Here is a 7,355-nt window from a genome sequence, read left to right on the forward strand (position 1 = left end):
CACGACGTAGTCTTGTAGATATTAACCGACGTTTCAGAGGAGATTACAGCCTCCATCATCGTATAGGCGGCATTTATAGGAAAGGAAACTACATTAAATTCTAAATTATTCAAGTTACATTCTTAAGTTTTTGTCTTATATAGTGAATTAATTGAAGTATATCGTTTCAAACGATTTTCCTAAATTAATTTTATACAAACACTGATATTTTTCTTTCCTACATCACACAACTTGAATAAATTCTTAACATTTGTGTCAACGTGTATTGATTGGACTGGTTTAGTTCTGAACGTTGGTGACTATGGTCTGGTATTGTGACATACGAACGTTTCAAAACCGGTTACGTGCTTCGGGCCCTGCTACATACTGGTGTAGAAGCCCAGTGTAAACTTGTAGATAGATATCAATGATTCGGAGGATATACTGACTCCATCTTTAGGGCTGAAGTACCAGAAGATCATTAGGCCATCTTCATCGCCGTAAGAACATTTAATCTGGGAAGGTAAAATTTTTGAAACTCGTGTTAGAAACTGTAGAATTTTACTATCTGGGCATCAAATCCCAATTTCAAGTGAAGGTACAATTAGGTTTTACGCTAACTAAAATGCAGATGTACATTTTCAGCCACAAGTTTTAGTGCTCAAAAGCGCCTACCCCTTTATTCCCCTTCTTTGCAGGTCAGAGACACGATGTTTACTCACAGGACCACAAAATTACGTACCCCATCACCCCGGAGCTTAAGAAAATGATATAATGGGGTGTCGACTATTAAGTGAACCGACATAATTATACCTATTTTCACTATCATGTTAAAAAATTCACCTTCTGCAATAAAAGTGGAAACTTAAGCATATGTACGATGCTTTTAAGCAAGAGTAAATGAGACCTAATAAGAGATTTTACATAATATAAACCATAAATTACGTTCTTATTTCCATTTTATACGTAATTACTGAAATCATCATCCTAGCGTTATTAACAATTGTGCCTCCTTAAAAAGGGTAGAACTATTTTGTTATATCAGACACTAAAAAGTTTAATTTGTGACATAACTATGGTGATAAGTGAATGATGCGAGGGGCTGATGAAATAAGCGAAGAAGAAGAAACAGGATTAAATCTACAAACTGCAGAACTCGAGCCATGAACCTCGTAATGAAACGGTTAAAGGTAACGGACGTTCGAAAATACACGATACACAAAAATGCTGCTCGTATGTTTGTCTCAGAAAAACTAATTTTACTGCAAAGGGACCTCTCAAACCTAATCAACACCTAACAGCATATCCATAATTCTTCTGACTTGCCATCAACGTTCCATTGTCATGGTTAACAGACAGATCTATTGAACAGGAATGGGATTTACAATTACGTACTTTGTACTTCCTCTTAGGAGGAACATAATTACTAAATACGTAATTAATGGAGCTAAAGTTGTGACTTTAAAGCTAACAGTGTTCTTATTTTTGACGTAAATACGATACATCTATACGGAAGTGTCATTCGGCAAAAATGTGAAAGGAAAACGTGTAAGATCCATATCAACAATGTGTTAATATGGATAGACAACAATGGTCAGCTTGCGTGCATTGTTATGTTACCTAGGAAACGTCATCTGTTTACTCGGCATTGTTGTTAATATTGTTGTAATTTAAGCTAATATATAAACTCCCTTTCTGTATAGACGTATTTACGTCAGATTCTCCGGAACCGTGTCAATTTTTATCTTTTTCTTTACAATAAACCCCGTCCAGTCAGGAAGCATGTACAAACGGATTGTAACTTCACAGTAAAACACCTTGAAATTTATGTTCGTAAAAGATAAAACTTAGGCCACAAAATCAAATGTTAAAAATCCGAAATGAGCGTTGCTCACAGACACAGAAATATTTTACTTACTGGCTTCAATAAAACATTTGAACGGTAACTGTGGAAAAAAAATCACTGAGGGGGCACCCGGGTTTGAACCGGGGACCTCTCGATCTGCAGTCGAATGCTCTACCACTGAGCTATACCCCCTCGCAAGAACAAACTTACCGAATGATGATGGCATCAGGGCCTTTTTTATTCCCTCATTCATAATGACTATGAGTCATAACCTGCTGGCAATTTTTCCATAATGTTTACAGCTGAATACTGAAAACCGCTGCATGTTAGTACTAACTACGTATCGTCGAATGAGAGGATGATAGTAAAAAATACCTCGAAGCGATCGTGCCGGAGGGTCTGAGAAAAACCAACAAAATCTCCAGTTAGGCTAGCCGGTATCCGGACCGAGATCCAAACCCGCGACCTACCGAATGCGAAGCAGAAGTGTTAACCACGATACAACGACGTTCGACTCCAACGTAAAAGGGTAGAGAATTCAGTTAAAATTCAAGTGGACTAGGATTTAAAAATGTGTTTGAATATTTATGTAAACAGAACGACAAAAAAAGTATAAAATTTTCACGCCCACGGCTGGAAAGGCGTAGGCTGTACGTAGTTAATCGGTAGATAAATCCCTTCCTCAGCCGAAGTACTATTTCTTCCTCGGGATCAAGGGAATGGGAAAAGAGAGATAAAGGCAAGAAACAAGAAACATAACCTAATATGCTGAATATTCTTGCGCGTAAAATGTTATTCATGTTTAACGAAGGGATAAAAAAGAGGAACACAAGTTAAATTACTGATCGTCGAGGAAGACATGTAAGCTAATTAATCCCTGTCAGACTGAAGACAATGCTTGCATGAACCCCTGACTGATCCGAGTACGTGCCCTACACCGTGTAAAAACTTCAACAGAGTGTAAGACGAATCACACTTCTTCAAAACATCCCCACAGCATTCTCACGCAAACACGTACCTTCTCACACTCCTCGCTTTGAAACACCGCACCACCCTTCAAGCAGGGCAAGAAACATGATAGAAAACAATGATCTCGACATGACAAGATGGAAGGCTTCATAAAAATGATTGTTTCACAGCACGGGTACAATTATTGCGATGTTCCATTACCAGCGGGTGATGTTTGTCTTCATTACCTCGTAACAACATTGCGGGTATGAAGATTTCTGTCTTCTGGGTTGTTGCCCTGTAAAAACATCAAATCTTACATTACAGGTAATCTTCAGTATATGTATATATATATATATATATATATATATATATATATATATATATATATCCCTTTGAGAAATTTCAAAAAATGTCGAAATTTTAAAAAAATCAAAAACGTCGGAAAACGTCCAAAACGACAAAATTCGAAATTTTTTGAAATTTCTCAAAGGGGTAACCCTTTGAGAAATTTCAAAAAATGTCGAAATTTTAAAAAAAATCAAAAAACGTCGGAAATCGTCCAAAACGACAAATTTCGACATTTTAAAAAAATCAAAAAACATCAAAAAATCGTCCAAAACGCTAAATTTCGACATTTTTTGAAATTTCCCTTTGAGAAATTTCAAAAAATATCGAAATTTTAAAAAATCAAAAAACGTCGGAAATCGTAAAAAACGACAAATTTCGACATTTTAAAAAAAATCAAAAAACGTCGGAAATCGTCCAAAACGACAAATTTCGACATTTTTTGAAATTTCTCAAAGGGTACCCCTTTGAGAAATTTCAAAAAATGTCGAAATTTTAAAAAATCAAAAAACGTCGGAAATCGTCCAAAACGATAATTTTCGACATTTTAAAAAATCAAAAAACGTCAAAAAATCGTCCACAACGACAAATTTAGACATTTTTTGAAATTTCTCAAAGGGTACCCCTATGAGAAATTTCAAAAAATGTCGAAATTTTAAAAAAATAAAAAAACGTCGGAAATCGTCCAAAACGACAATTTTCGACATTTTAAAAAACAAAAAACCTCAAAAAATCGTCCAAAACGACAAATTTCGCCATTTTTTGGTATTTCTCAATGGGGTACCCCTTTGAGAAATTTCAAAAAATGTCGAAATTTTAAAAAAATCAAAAAACGTCGGAAATGGTCCAAAACGACAAATTTCAAAAAATGTCAAAATTTTAAAAAAATCAAAAAACGTCGGAAATCGTCCAAAACGACAAATTTCGACATTTTTTGAAATTTCTCAAAGGGGTATCCCTTTGAGAAATTTCAAAAAATGTCGAAATTTTAAAAAAATCAAAAAACGTCGGAAATCATCCAAAACGACAAATTTCGACATTTTTTGAAATTTCTCAAAGGGGTACCCCTTTGAGAAATTTCAAAAAATTTCGAAATTTTAAAAAAATCAAAAAAAGTCTGAAATCGTCCAAAACGACAAATTTCGACATTTTTTGAAATTTTTAAAAAATCAAAAAACGTCGGAAATCGTCCAAAACGACAAATTTCGACATTTTTTGAAATTTCTCAAAGGGGTACCCGTTTGAGAAATTTCAAAAAATGTCGAAATTTTAAAAAAATCAAAAAACTTCGGAAATCGTCCAAAACGACAAATTTCGACATTTTTTGAAATTTCTCAAAGGGATACACCTTTGAGAATTTTCAAAAAATGTCGAAATTTTAAAAAAATCAAGAAACGTCGGAAATCGTCCAAAACGACAAATTTCAAAAAATGTCGAAATTTTAAAAAAATCAAAAAACGTCGGAAATCGTCCAAAACGACAAATTTCGACATTTTTTGACATTTCTCAAACGGGTACCCCTTTGAGAAATTTCAAAAATTGTCGAAATTTTAAAATAATCAAAAAACGTCGGAAATCGTCCAAAACGACAAATTTCGACATTTTTTGAAATTTCTCAAAGCGGTAACCCTTTGAGAAATTTCAAAAAATGTCGAAATTTTAAAAAATCAAAAAACGTCGGAAATCGTCCAAAACGACAAATTTCTACATTTTAAAAAATCAAAAAAAGGCAAAAAATCGTCCAAAACGACAAATTTCGACATTTTTTGAAATTTCTCAAAGGGGTAACCCTTTGAGAAATTTCAAAAAATGTCGAAATTTTAAAAAAAATTAAAATAACGTCGGAAATCGTACAAAACGACAAATTTCGACATTTTTTGACATTTCTCAAAGGGGTAACACTTTGACAAATTTCAAAAAATGTCGAAATTTTAAAAAAATCAAAAATCGTCGGAAATCGTCCAAAACGACAAAAATTTCGACATTTTAAAAAATCAAAAAAAATCAAAAAATCGTCCAAAACGACAAATTTCGACATTTTTTGAAATTTCTCAAAGGGTACCCCTTTGAGAAATTTCAAAAAATGTCGAAATTTTAAAAAATCAAAAAACGTCGGAAATCGTCCAAAACGATAATTTTCGACATTTTAAAAAATCAAAAAACGTCAAAAAATCGTCCACAACGACAAATTTAGACATTTTTTGAAATTTCTCAAAGGGTACCCCTATGAGAAATTTCAAAAAATGTCGAAATTTTAAAAAAATAAAAAAACGTCGGAAATCGTCCAAAACGACAATTTTCGACATTTTAAAAAAACAAAAAACCTCAAAAAATCGTCCAAAACGACAAATTTCGCCATTTTTTGGTATTTCTCAATGGGGTACCCCTTTGAGAAATTTCAAAAAATGTCGAAATTTTAAAAAAATCAAAAAACGTCGGAAATGGTCCAAAACGACAAATTTCAAAAAATGTCAAAATTTTAAAAAAATCAAAAAACGTCGGAAATCGTCCAAAACGACAAATTTCGACATTTTTTGAAATTTCTCAAAGGGGTATCCCTTTGAGAAATTTCAAAAAATGTCGAAATTTTAAAAAAATCAAAAAACGTCGGAAATCATCCAAAACGACAAATTTCGACATTTTTTGAAATTTCTCAAAGGGTTACCCCTTTGAGAAATTTCAAAAAATTTCGAAATTTTAAAAAAATCAAAAAAAGTCTGAAATCGTCCAAAACGACAAATTTCGACATTTTTTGAAATTTTTAAAAAATCAAAAAACGTCGGAAATCGTCCAAAACGACAAATTTCGACATTTTTTGAAATTTCTCAAAGGGGTACCCGTTTGAGAAATTTCAAAAAATGTCGAAATTTTAAAAAAATCAAAAAACTTCGGAAATCGTCCAAAACGACAAATTTCGACATTTTTTGAAATTTCTCAAAGGGATACACCTTTGAGAATTTTCAAAAAATGTCGAAATTTTAAAAAAATCAAGAAACGTCGGAAATCGTCCAAAACGACAAATTTCAAAAAATGTCGAAATTTTAAAAAAATCAAAAAACGTCGGAAATCGTCCAAAACGACAAATTTCGACATTTTTTGACATTTCTCAAAGGGGTACCCCTTTGAGAAATTTCAAAAATTGTCGAAATTTTAAAATAATCAAAAAACGTCGGAAATCGTCCAAAACGACAAATTTCGACATTTTTTGAAATTTCTCAAAGCGGTAACCCTTTGAGAAATTTCAAAAAATGTCGAAATTTTAAAAAATCAAAAAACGTCGGAAATCGTCCAAAACGACAAATTTCTACATTTTAAAAAATCAAAAAAAGGCAAAAAATCGTCCAAAACGACAAATTTCGACATTTTTTGAAATTTCTCAAAGGGGTAACCCTTTGAGAAATTTCAAAAAATGTCGAAATTTTAAAAAAAATTAAAATAACGTCGGAAATCGTACAAAACGACAAATTTCGACATTTTTTGACATTTCTCAAAGGGGTAACACTTTGACAAATTTCAAAAAATGTCGAAATTTTAAAAAAATCAAAAATCGTCGGAAATCGTCCAAAACGACAAAAATTTCGACATTTTAAAAAATCAAAAAAAGGCAAAAAATCGTCCAAAACGACAAATTTCGACATTTTTTGAAATTTCTCAAAGGGGTAACCTTTGAGAAATTTCAAAAAATGTCGAAATTTTAAAAAAAATCAAAATAACGTCGGAAATCGTCCAAAACGACATATTTCGACATTTTCAAAAATCAAAAAACGTCAAAAAATCGTCCAAAACGACAAAATAACGTCGGAAATCGTCCAAAACGACAAATTTCGACATTTTTTGACATTTCTCAAAGGGGTAACCCTTTGAGAAATTTCAAAAAATGTCGAAATTTTAAAAAAATCAAAAAAACGTCGGAAATCGTCCAAAACGACAAATTTCGACATTTTTTGAAATTTCTCAAAGGGGTAACACTTTGAGAAATTTCAAAGAATGTCTAAATTTTAAAAAAATCCAAAAATCGTCGGAAATCGTCCAAAACAACAAATTTCGACATTTTTGAAATTTCTCAATGGGGTAACCCTTTGAGAAATTTCAAAAAATGTCGAAATTTTAAAAAAATCAAAAAACGTAGGAAATCGTCCAAAACGACTAACTTCGACATTTCAAAAAATCAAAAAACGTCAAAAAATCGTCCAAAACGACAAATTTCGACATTTTTTGAAATTTCTCAAAGGGG

At 32.3% G+C, this 7,355-nt stretch overlaps 1 non-coding gene across 1 annotated transcript; it reads right to left on the reverse strand.

The window, feature by feature from the left end:
• Positions 1-1,945: 1,945 nt before the first annotated feature.
• Positions 1,946-2,017, reverse strand: TRNAC-GCA (transfer RNA cysteine (anticodon GCA)). The gene has a single exon. It is a non-coding gene; the product is annotated as a tRNA-Cys (tRNA).
• Between the last annotated feature and the right edge of the window lie 5,338 nt (positions 2,018-7,355).

Source organism: Zootermopsis nevadensis, unplaced genomic scaffold (genome assembly GCF_977971745.1).
Source record: "Zootermopsis nevadensis isolate Lab colony 2312 unplaced genomic scaffold, Znev_1.0 Znev_ptg000020l, whole genome shotgun sequence".
NCBI lineage: Eukaryota > Metazoa > Arthropoda > Insecta > Blattodea > Termopsidae > Zootermopsis > Zootermopsis nevadensis.